This window comes from Vicugna pacos, chromosome 2 (assembly GCF_048564905.1).
Source record: "Vicugna pacos chromosome 2, VicPac4, whole genome shotgun sequence".
Lineage (NCBI taxonomy): Eukaryota > Metazoa > Chordata > Mammalia > Artiodactyla > Camelidae > Vicugna > Vicugna pacos.
The window spans coordinates 12,765,559-12,778,232 of record NC_132988.1 but is presented as its reverse complement, the minus strand read 5'-3'; the positions used below and the strand labels follow the sequence as shown (position 1 = coordinate 12,778,232).

Genomic DNA, 12,674 nt, shown 5'->3' with positions numbered 1-12,674 from the left:
TAACAAAACCAAAATGGTGGAGCAATAATTCCACACACTGAATTAGTCACTACAAAAGATCAAGATTTGAAGAAACTGAAGTATAAAACCTTAGTGTTCTTACAGTTTGACAAATATTTTTACCTGATTGAAACAAACTATAAATACTTCTAATTTACATCTAAAGCAAATGTTTTACAACTTATTTGCAGAACTTTTCAAAATTATACCCAGAAGTTTCTTCAAAGATACTCCAAAGATACTTTTGGCCATGATGCACGGCTATTATATCACTATACAGTATCTTACATGGTATGGTATCTTTGAATAAGAAATCCAAGCAGTCCCTGCTTTTTGGCTGCATCCCTTCATAGATGGCATTGCCCCTGCTCTTCAGTCCATAGTTTTCATCACTATGGAGGCAAAAGTAACTTGTTTAACAGTAGACTCTATGCTTTATGCAAAATCATTTTAAGACATCTCAGGAACACATCCCAAGGAACACATCTCGTTTAGAAAATAGAGACCACCTAAAATAGGCAGTCTCAGCTTTGTAGTAGTGAAGCTCAGACTGCATGTAGCTGGACTTGGCAGTTGTGTACAACAGGGGTCCATAAACTACAAGCCAAACCCAACCTGCCTCCAGTTTTTATGTATAAGGTTTTATTAGAACACAGTCATTCATTCATTTACATATTGTCTGTAGCTGCATTCGCACTACTAGAGCAGAACTGAATCACTGTGACAGAAACCATATGGTCTACAAAATCTAAAATATTTACTAACTGGCCCTTCACCAAAAAGAAGCTTGCCAACCCCTCCTCTACACAATGAGATGTCAGAGGCAGCACAAACTTCTCCAAGAACCATCTCTAACGTAAGTGAATTGGGCCGCTGCTAGCCTAGGTGTGGGCTATGGGGTTATCTGGTGTCAACACACACAAACACAAATGCACACCTTAAAGCTCTTTAATCATCCCACATCAATCCCAAAGTTGTCAAGGAAAAGCACATGAGGTTACCACTCCCAACTACCAGAGTCCCACCTTCCCCACTGTCTTTTCTAGTAAATTACATTAACCCAAAAAGGCTGCCCTTCAAGGTTCACTGGAACATGACTTCACTTGCATGAAAAATGTTGTGGAAAATAGAGGGTGAGGAGAGAAGGCACTCATATGGCATCTGTTCCAGAACCACCTTAGATCTAGCTCCCTGTCTAAATAGCTCTTCCCCAGAAGGTCCTGTCATTTGAATTATCACTCCTAAGAAGAGGTCAAAGAAGCTACTAGGGAGATAATGAATTCGAACACAAAACAGTGTGGATATATAGATTCCTTACCTCACAATCCTTAATTCTTGTTTGAATCAACACTAAATTCTAGGCTTCACCACAGAAATTTAAAAATTGTTTTAAATTTTTTAAAATCAGTCTTCCAGTGTCTCATGCTTCAAAGATGTCAGGATTTTTTCTCATGCCAAGTTGGTTTTTGTTTGTTTGTTTTTTAATAAAAAGATTTTTTAAAAGGCATTTTCAGCACTGCTGTGCCAACACAGGGATATCCCCTCCATTGTATGGGACACAAAGACACACACCAACTGCGGAGCAGGGGAAGCAGCCTTCTTTGCCAGCTATTTTTAGCCCTACTTCGTCATGTAAAAGACCAAACTTAGTATGATAATGAAGGGCAAAGTTTAAAAACATGAATTTGGTGAAACAGATCTGTCCTTTTATCTATAAACTCCTTAACAGTGAAATCCTATATATTCTTCTGAACTTAACCTCAAGGGACCTATATACCCTACAAAAAGCTTGTTGGTGGTTTCAAAAATAATCATATGCCCTGAGACCGGCTGTTTCTCCCTTTTCAACTTCAACTCTTACTCACTTTTAAAACATCTATTTTAGGGAGAGTCCATCCATACTCTGTTCTTACAAGATTTTTGCTAACTTTAATAGATTCCCCTCCCCCCAAGTAAAAATACCCATTTTTCAGCTGTTTACTCTCCATCAGTACTCTCAAGAAACCTTAATACTTTGTAGCTCACGATGAAAAAGAATGCAACAATAAATATATGTATGTTCATATATGGCTGAAAAATTGCGCCCTACACTGGAAATTGACACAACATTGTAAACTGACTATAACTCACTAAAATAAAATTTAAAAAAAAGAAACCTTAATACTTTGATAATGACTCCCTACTCTACATTTTCAGGGTATTATTCATTATTTTACTGTCTTGAGATTAAACTGGTATCCAACGTTAATCCTAGAATTTAATGTCCAAAGCAAAGTCCACTGCCTCATTTCTGAATTAGTTTTTATAAGAAGCCACTAGCACCATACTAATATATTGGAAGCACCTTCTTTTTCACCCTTCCATCTGTATCACTCTTCAATGACCATGGTATAAAAATGTAAGTTCACTAGAAAAACAAAATCCTAATCCAGGTATAATGTCTCTTGGCTTAAAATACAATTTCTCCTCAGTGGTCTAAAACTACCCTCTCAGGAACATTGTTTTCAATTGATTCTTTGAGCTGAAACATGCACCCACACAAACACAAACTGACCCTAAAGCCTACTCAACTTCCTTTTGAATTCCCACCAAGCTAACTTCCTAATTACATCTGCTCCTCACATCCTCCAGTTCCAAAAGTCTTAAACACTTTATCTCTACCTGCTATTTTCTTCCTAAAAGACACCTTCCGCTGGCTCAAACACTCCAATATGTTCTATATAGTCGAATATCAACATTTTCCCAATGAAAAATGTACAAACACATTCACATCTATAAGGTACCAAACAATATCTCCAATATAGTGGTCATAGAAAACCGGTCCATTCCCCTTTTCCCACAGTTTTGTGCAATTTGGGTATCATTGCCTCTGCCATTCATAAGGAAAAGTACCTCAAAGGTAGGGACCCCCAAACACTTTATTTCTTTGCTACCCAAATATACAATAAAACATTGTCATGATTTTTGACCAATCTATAGCCAAAGCAATAAGTCTTAAAGTTAGTAAGCAACTCCGATGGAATATAATTTACACTCAAACTAGTTTGGTAGTCTGTCCACCCTTCCTCCCCCAAAAAACAGCCTATGCAAGACTAGATTTATCTTTCTATCTTTGTGAAACATGGGATACGTGACTTCCTCAAGATTACAAAATATCAGATCCATCCAGCAGCATTTGTCTTTGATTCCACATCCAACATTACATCCACTACTCAAAAGTTTAATGTCAGTACCTACGTAAAATAGACAGAATTTAAGATTCCTAACAAAAGCATAACAAGAACAAGGCATATAAAGAAAAAACAAAACAGCTGGAGAAGTTCCACAGGAGGGCAAAGTGATCAAAGGGATGGAAGAAATTATTCTCAAACAGACAAAAGAGTCAGGAAAGATGATGGTAAAGAGGAACAATGAAAATCTACAAAACCAAGAAAAGACGAACTCCAGCCTGTTCTAGCATTTCTCAAAACACAAGCTCAGGATGTTTCCTGGAATTTTAAAGAGACAGGTTTGGGACAAATAAATGAATTGTTAATAAACAAATGGGAAAAAATTGTAGAATTCATTACTTCAAAAGAAAACAGTACAGGATAAAAAGTGTTCGGGAAAGTTTTAAATGAGTTTAATCAAGATCCTGAATGGAAAAGTTAGCACAGATAACCCCAGGCTTACATTCATTCCACAGAGCCTCTCTCAGCATTGGGTTCAGAGCGTAAGCCCACACAGTTGTCTCGAGGGACCGTAATTCTCAGTATAGTGCTGTCTGTGTTGTTATATAAAATTCCACCCTATGCTTAACCCTTAAGGTCTGTATAAATATATGAAATGTTGATTATTTTCCTGCACCTTAATTTAGCACTCTGAGAGGATACCTAAAACACAAATCAAAGATTCTATAGACTTCTCCTTTAAAATAACAGAAAGGGAAAAAGTCATCCTTATTTGATAGAAAAGACAATCCAAATAAGCAAAGTCACAAGTTATTCCACCAATAAAAAAGTGCTATCGATTAGGACATATGCTATTTAAAAAAAAAATTTGGGTAAGGAAAAATGTAATACCATTTTAATAAACTGGTTAAAGTACTGAATGCTCTCCCCCAAATCAGGTGTGATTCCTAAGAATTCCGAATTTCCTTAGTAATTGATACTTGTTACCGTGTCCTTCTGATACACAGGAACTGCACCCAGGAAATGAGAAGGTAAAAAAAAAAAAAAACCAAAAAACACTCCTGTACTAAAATGAAAACTCTCAAGGAAGACTGCAGGAAAACAAAGGAATTTTAATTTCAGAGGCTCCCATTTGGGAACCCAAATAGGAGTTGCTCAGAAACAAAAACTACAGCGCTGTTTCCCACCCGGTGTACCAGGAAAAGCTACATACACTGAGACGTCCTCTGTGCGCACATATGCTCTGGTTTCCTCAATTTCCTTTTGCCAATTACTGGCCAGAAATGTACAACTCTGGGGAAAGACAGAATTCCTCGAAAAGAAACCTGCAGGCTTGCGTATCACACGAAGAGAGGTAAAAGGTTACAAAACACAGGACTGCCTGATGCCTTCCCGCAGTGAGGACTCAGGTATCCCGCACATCTATACACTCCCAGCACTCCGGAGAAACATCGGCAAAACTCTGGAGAACGCACAGGCATCCTCCCCCTCTCTACCCCTCAATTCCCTTTCCCGGGGCCACTCACACTTTAGAGAAGAGCTGGAGCGCTGAAAGTGGGTTGGTTCCCTTCCTCCTCGGGACGGAGGCGGTAGCTGCGGCAGGCTCCGGAGCGTTACTGAGGAAGAAGCGGGGCTGGTATCGCTAAGCCGGGCGGCCACCCGGGTCTCTTCCGCGCCGCCGGAGCACAGGAGGCGGAGGTCCCGCTTACCTCCTCTTTTCCTCTTCCTGGGTCTCTTCAGGCTGAGTGTTCGGCCCGTCCCGGGCCACTTGTCCCCGGATAGTCACGTTTGGGAGGCTCCGGATTTTGTTTTTATAAAGTTTCCTCTGGGCGGAGGCTGCGGCCGGCCCCCCGGGTCCCCCCCGGCCCCGCCGCCCTCGGGGCTGGGGCGGGGGAGGGGGCTCTAAGAACTCCTCCCGGAGTCCTGCCGAGGAGCCGGGGGGCCGGCGACCGCCCAAGGGAGAAGACCCCCCCGAGGGGGTAGAGGGGAGGGGGGAGGGAAGGAAAAGACGGCGGCGCCGGTCCTGCTGTCCCCGCCGCCCCGGCCGCCGCTTCACATCGGGGTCCCCGCCCCCCCGACTGGGGGGTGGTGGCCGAGCCTGGGGTCTCGGCTCATACACTCCGGGGCGAGATGCTACGGCCCCGGGCGGGTGGCCGAGGCGGCGGCGAGGTGGGGGACCCGGCCGGCTCCGCTCGGCGCCGCCCCCGCTCCCGGCTCCCGCATGTGTCGCTGCGGCTGGGACCCCCTCCCTCCACCTTGGGGGTCCCTCGCCCCTCGCCCCGGGAGGAGACAGAAGCTCCGGCCCCTCCTCAGCGTCCTCTCACCGCGGAGCCGCCTCCCTGCCCCCAAGCCGCCGGCTCCGGCTCGGGCTCGGGCTCCGGCGTGTGCAGCCGCCGCTGCCGGCCGGGAAGGTGAGGGGGGGAGAAAAGGGGTGGCCGCGGCTCCCGGTGGCCCGGGTTAGGGCGGAGGTCTCGGCGGCGTCCAGTGTACGGGGGCTGGGTCTCTCGGATGCTCCCTCGCGCTCACGCTCTCGGCGGCGGCGGTAGCAGCGCCCGGAGCTCAGCTCGCTGACTCGCTCGCTCAGTGCGGGGCTCTCGCCTCACTCCAGAGAGAGGGGCGGGAGGAAAGCGGCGCGGACCGATGACGTAAGTCACCTAGCAACCGCTCTCTTCCCCCCTCCCTTTTCTTTCCGCTCGGAGGCTTCCTCCGCTGGCCTTTTTTCCTCTTTCCAACCACCCCGCCCTGGGCGCCTCTGGCGCGCACTGATGACGCTCGGAGGGAAGAGGAAGTTGGGCTCGGCGAGCGGGTGGGTGCGCCTCGGGCCGCGGGACTCGCCGCGGCTGCTGCCGCCGCCTCTACGGCCGCGTCAGAACTGAAGAGAGGAAGGGGAGGAGCCGAGTGGAGCCTAAGCTGCCGCCTGATCTTACCCCTGACCCGAGGGCGGCGGAGAGAGCTTGCTCCGTAGCGGTTTCCTTCAGAGCAGGTGGTGACTGCTCCTTGGCGAGCAAGGAGGAGGCCCAGGCCGGGCAGCCCGCTCGGGCGCGCACCACCCGAAGGTGAGGCATTTGGCCCCAAACAGGCCTTTCAAAAGCCCGACTGAGCGAGAAGTTATCTTTCAGCTTGATCCCCGGCACCTGCTCCGGGGAGCGAGAGCCCCACCCTTTCCCTGGTGTGAGGCGAGACCCAGCGGCCAATAACTTGTGGTCGGGCGGAGCAAATGTTTGATGAATGAATGAATGCCTCCTTCACTCCCGGAGCTCAGAGGAGTTTGATGGAAGTGCAAGCGCTTTGTAAACTGCGTAGCATTGTACAGATGAGAGTTGTAATACATCCCTCTTCCCCCTGTTCTCTACTCCAAAGAAAACAGGGGATGAGGCTTCCGTGAGCAGTCACAACCTGAGTCTTTAGTGAAAGAGGCAGATTGCTGGGACGAGGAAAGGGAGTCATCCTCCCGGAGAGTGGAAGGATTTTTGACTTTTTCAGGAAGAGAATTTAGTAGTGCCTCCCTTTGAGAAGGCATTCTTGCTTGTGGTTTGGAGCTTTGGAGAATTAATACAGATTGTTAATCAGTGTACATTACCGTCAAGAAAAAAATTTTGGCCTATGTTTCAGATAAATGTTATTACTCTTTATGCAGCTTTTCCTACAGATGTTATCCTGGAAAGTAAATTCAAGTAAAAACTCGTGAAGTTGAAAGCGTGGTTTTCTAGGAAAAGAAATTTTAAGATAAAAGGACCAGATTCCTCAGAAATCTGTCTCGAACCTGTCCTGGTGAATAATGTGAGACTGAGATCAAAGCAACGTGATGAAAGGAAGCAGATTCCACAATTCTGTCTCTGGACCCCGGCACGCCATACGTCCTCTGGAAGCGGCAGTAGCGGATATTGCAAGTCTTTCCAACTCGGAATAAGCAGCAAGTTTTTGCAGACAGATCTGGGGAATTCAAGGTTTCTGCCACTACTGCCACCACATATGCAAATAGTAGACCAAGGAAACCTCTAACTGGATAATTCCAAGGGCTCATTTTTACTGAAATGCTGCAGAAAAAGTGATGGGAGGGGGGAGACGGATGTTGCAGAAGCAAGAAGAGACTCACAAAGTATAACCTGCCCAGCTGCCCTTCATCCAGAGTTCTAAGAGCCAAGTTAGCTGTCCTACTTAAGCTACCCTTAATTTGATTTGACTTTTCATGACCAATCCCTGCCATGTCCTTCCAAATAAGACTAACAGGGAATCAGACCAGCAAGCAATGGCCTCACATGGCTACAAAATAAATCGTTTTTGATTTTTCCCCTCTTCCTAATTTTTTTATGGAAATTGAAGGAGTAAAATACACAGATTTAGGGGATTCTGTAAAGCTGAGCACCTCAGCTTTTAAGTTCTGTGGGCTTTGGTGGAAAAGAGTGCAAACATCAGAGCTCTGCAGCCCAGCAGAGGATGCCTCCAGAAAAGTGTGACCACTTGGGGCTCTTCTGCATACTGGTCTGTTTCACTGTCAGTGGCTCCACCCTAGAACCTGGGTGCTGAGAGCCCCTCAGCCACCTACTTACAAAGCTACAGCTGCGCTAGTTTACTAGGCAAGATCCACCCACTTCACCACCCAGTATGATAACTGGAGGAAACAGCTGGAACTGATGACTGCAGAGAAGGAAGTCCATACATTTCCAACTTGATCAGCATCTCTTTAGTTCTTTTACTTATTAATCCAGAGAAGAAAACAGCTAGTTCATTCAAAATTCAAAAAAATCTGAGGTTTTAGGTAACAGTTCTCTCCCTGGATCATCAGTTTATGATAAAGATCCACATACTACATTAGAACATAACAAAAGGATGTTTGTGTAGGATTTTCTCCTACACCAAAAAGTGAGCTCTTATGAGAAACTATTTAATCCGTTTTTTTATCCCACATCAGTTTTTACTGTCAAAGATTTCATAAGCTGAATTTTCTAGCAAAATTTCTTTCCAGATATTCCATCTACAATATTCAACTACTTTTTATTTTTAATTGTGCATTTTTATTGTGAAATAAACATCAAAATGCATAAGGCAGTTATTCCATATAATGACTAATTATAAAAGAAACCTCCGTGTGACCAACCAGATCAAGAAATGGAACACTGCCAGCACCCCAGAAGTCCCCCGGTGACCTTCCTGAACACAACTCTTTCCCTCCCTTTTAGAGGTAACCATTATTCTAACTTTCGTGATAACCATTTCCTTGTTTTTTTCTCTATTGTTTTATCACAAGCATGCATCCCTAAATCATATATTGTTTGGTTTTGCCCTTTCTTTTGGAACAACATAATATGTAACCTGTTGTGCTTACTACTTTTGCTCAACATCATTTTTAATCCATATGTTGTTTGGGTTGTTTATATAAATGTAATTTGTTCATTTTAATTGCTGCATATTACAGTGTTTCATTGTAGCAATATGCCATAATTTATTTAGCCATTCTATTGTTGATGGATATCTGGGTTGTTTCCAGTCTGGGACTTTTACGAACGGTGTTTTAAATATACTTTATATATTCCATCACATCTATGTGAGTTTCTGTATGGTATATACCTGGGAGTGGTTATGTGTACTATAAATTTGAATGAATAATGCCAAGCTGCTTTCTAAAGTGTTATACTCACACCAGCTGTGTATGAGCCTCATTGCTTCACACCCTCAGCCACATTTGGTATAGTCAGTCCTTTCAGCTTTGCCAATCTGGTGGGTGTGTAGTAGTAAATCACTGTGGTTTTAACTTGCCATTTCCTTGATTACTGATGCTGTTGAGGACTTTCTCATATATCAGCTAGCCATTTGGGCTGCTGCTTTTGTGAAGTGGGTTATCGTTTTCATGCCTAACCTCTAAGATGCCCGATTCTCCAATATCCTTTTTGATATTTGAATAATATATTTCAGGTAAGGTAATGCTACCAGATGAGTTATATTTAAGACACGGTCTTTCCAAAATAAGAACAATTATTCTGCCTAATTATCTCTTTATCAATTTGATAATAAGCTTCTTAAAAATAGAACTATGAGACTATATTTTTTACATTCCAAAATAATGTTATGCTTTCAACTATTAAATTGTTGCTGGAATCCCTCATGGTGGTTTGGGGTTTGTGACTTGGTTTCCCTCAAAAATGTAAAGTTGGTATTTCTTCTCTTGGAATCTGTGTAACTGAACTCTGTTATTGCTTTGTATTTTATAGACAACTATGTAACAAATTATTTCACCAGCACAAATTTTTTTTCATTTTCGAGTTTCATTCATTTTGTAAAAATCATGGTGGCTTTTTCTTTCCCCCTAAAGTTCCTGCTAAAATACATGGTTGGTTGGTTTTTTAATTTCACTCATTAATATTAAATACATACCATTCCTGTTACTACCTGGCACATTTCTCAACATATTCTATTTGATTGTTTTTATCATTTTATCATTCTTATCTCTCAGTTCTTTGTTTAAAGTCAGTGATATTTTAAGACTGGAGGAAGATGGGACCCAGAGAAATTAAATGACTTACCCAGAGTCAGAAGAGCAAGTAAAAAGGAAACTTGGAGTGGGCCCCAAGTCTTCAAATAGAGTACACTTAGCATTATATCACACTGACCTCAGTCTCTGAAGCAGTAAGGTAAATTCATTCCCCTGGTCTATTGAATATTGTTCACTTCAACATGGCAAACCTCTTATTACACCATTGGATATGGTTACTTTATTTTAAGCCTAACAGCTTTAGGAGCAGATTAGGACTGATATATATAAAAATAAAAGAATAAAATTTTTGAAGACTAATACAAATAATTGTGCTTAAAAGAGGTTACATGGAACCTGGCTTTTAAAAAAGAAGGTTCCCCCTGCCCCCCTTCAGCTCTTATAGCCAGTCTGTCACTAGGCCCCATGGCCTCTTCAGAGAATTATCATACTTCTTCAATATCTGAAAAAAAGAGTTACACAAAAGAAAGCAGTGATTGGTAGTGTCAAATGATGCAGAAAAGGCCTTTGGGTTTGATCAGCTCCCTAATAATTCCATAATGCTGTTAAAAATGCTAGAGAATATCAGAACTTAATGACATTTTCATATACAGGAACAAATCAGTCTAGAAACTTATCAACCGTGTCATGAGATTGTCCCTTTGTGGCCTTTATCATCATCTAGGTTTGCAAAAAGAGTGATTCTAAAACTGAATGATAGATGACTACTACTTTTAATAGAAAATAAATTAGTAAGGTAACTTTGAATCTCTTGTAATATTTGATAATTTAACTGTATAAAATTTCAGAAGAAGCCTTCATTTGGTTTTATCATTAATAGTCACTAAATATTTTTATCTAATAAAATCTAGCGGTTATTTTTAAAATAAAATACTGAGTGAAAACCATCTTAAAGAAAAGAACTTCATAAAAACATTAAGGTAGGCTTAGATATAACTTAGCTCTGAAAAGCAAAGTTTTCTAAATGTTTTGGCTTGAAATTCAAAGTTGAGTTATTGAATTAACAGTCAGTAGTTGCCAGAGGTACTAGATATATAAATATTATTTGTATTTTTTTGTCTTCCAAAAAGCAGTGATATATAGAAAACACAAAAGAGTTAGAGTGTCAATCATGAACATGGAACTTTCACAGTTACTTCACCATTCAGTGAAAAGAAATTTACTTATCACCCACTATTTCTTAGCACTGAACTAAGTGCTGGACATATAATGGTGAAAAGAATGATGTCCCTGGCTTCATGGAGTTTACAATCTAGTCCAGTATGTCCCAGGCTTAATACTTGACCCCAGCTACTACCATCTACTATTTGATCTATATTCTGCATAATCATCTGGTGAATAAATGGGTGGCTGCTTTGTTCTCTTGATAAGCAAATAAATGATCACATGCTGGAAACCATCGATCCGATTGTCATTTTTCAGATTTTCATTATGACAATTTTTAAAAATACAGAAAAATTGAAAGAATAATTTGTGTTCATACACTTTTCATCTAGATTTGGTCATTGTTAACATTTTGCTGTTTGCTTTATGTATTTTTCTGAATCATTTGAAACTAAGTTGCAGGCATCATGATGCTTCATCTTTTTTCTTAGGTGATACTTTAGCAGGGATCACTTAAGAAGAAGGATATACCTAACTCCAACCTTTAGTAGACCTGAAAAAATTAACAAAAATCTATATCTGAATTTAATTCACATTTAAATTCCCCTATACAAAATAAACAACAGGGTCCTACTGTATACACAGGGTACTATATTCAGTAGCTTATAATAACCTGTAATGAAAAAGAATATATATGTATAATTGAATCACTGTGCTATACCCTAGAAACTAAAACAACATTGTAAATCAACTATACTTCAATTTAAAAAATAAAAATAAATTTCCCTAATTGTCTCAACATTTTTTACAGCTTTAGAGGGATATAATTGACAAATAACATTGTGTAAGTTTAAGGTGTACCACATGATGATTTGATATGCCTATGTATTGTGAAATGATTACCACAATAAGGTTAGTTGACAAACCCATCACCTCACATAGTTACCTTTGTGTGTGTGTTTTCGGCGTGGTAAGAGAGCAGGCGAAACATCATTTAAGATCTACTCTCTTAGCAAATTTCATGCGTAAAATCCCAACAATATTTTTGATAGCTTGTGTCCTCCGCCCAACCTGGATCCAATCAAGGCTCACACATTGCATTCTTCAATCATATTAGGAGAGGGGAGGGTACAGCTTAGTGGTAGAGCATATGCTTAGCATGCACAAGGTCCTAGATTCAATCCTCAGTACCTCCATTTTAAAAAAAATTAGTAAATAAACCTAATTACCTCTCCCCTAAAAAAATTTTAATATAAATATTTTTAGGGAAACTAAAAACTGGACTCTCCAATACTGTTTGGAAATAATTTCTTTAAATTATATCATTTCTTTTTTTTTCTTATAAGTCTAAGAGCATTATGTATTTTTAGTAAAGGATGATCCCCTTTTCTCCAGTAGCTTTTTCTCAGCCTTTGACTCAGTGCAGCTTTAATAGTTGGGGGATCACTCACTGAGGTACTGAGCACTCCCTTATTTTCCAAAAGGAACCTATAAATTTTCTTCACCTTTGCCCCACCATGCTTCCCCTGGAAGGCTCTGATCTTTCTCCCAGCCAAACTCTTATTACCTCTTTGTCCTTTCTAGGAACCCTTTCAAGAGCATCTAACTCACAATTCTTATTTTCTTTTATTCTCCACCCATGTTTCAGGCTACCACCTCTGCTTAACTCTACCGGAATCTGCACCTGATTTCCTTTACTGAAACTCTGTCGCTAGGAGTCCTTCGCACCGGAACCCACCGCCACTGCAACCTGCCACCACTAATGTGTACTTAGCTGATTCCAAAGGAAGGAAAGGACATACTTCAAGAATCTAGAATATGCAATTATTTCATTTAATCTTCACAAAACCTTGCAAAGTAGGTGCAAGATGCCCGCGTTCTTTTTTCCTCTTCCTGGCCACAAAGGAAGA

The 12,674-nt window shown here is 41.4% G+C and overlaps 1 protein-coding gene and 1 long non-coding RNA gene across 5 annotated transcripts in view; one reads left to right on the top strand and one right to left on the bottom strand.

Annotated features, from left to right (window-relative positions):
- Nucleotides 1-5,019, bottom strand: part of FBXW7 (F-box and WD repeat domain containing 7) — a 198,575-nt gene extending 193,556 nt beyond the window's left edge. For all 4 annotated transcript variants that reach the window (XM_072975603.1, XM_072975593.1, XM_072975613.1 and 1 more), the window contains exon 1: nucleotides 4,697-5,019. The gene's annotated coding sequence lies outside the window, so the exon portion shown is untranslated. The remainder of the gene's footprint in view (nucleotides 1-4,696) is intronic.
- Nucleotides 5,020-5,700: 681 nt separating this feature from the next.
- Nucleotides 5,701-11,554, top strand: LOC140700830 (uncharacterized). Its single transcript, XR_012079564.1, has 2 exons — nucleotides 5,701-6,226; nucleotides 6,808-11,554. It is a non-coding gene; the product is annotated as an uncharacterized lncRNA (long non-coding RNA).
- The last annotated feature ends 1,120 nt before the right edge of the window (nucleotides 11,555-12,674 follow it).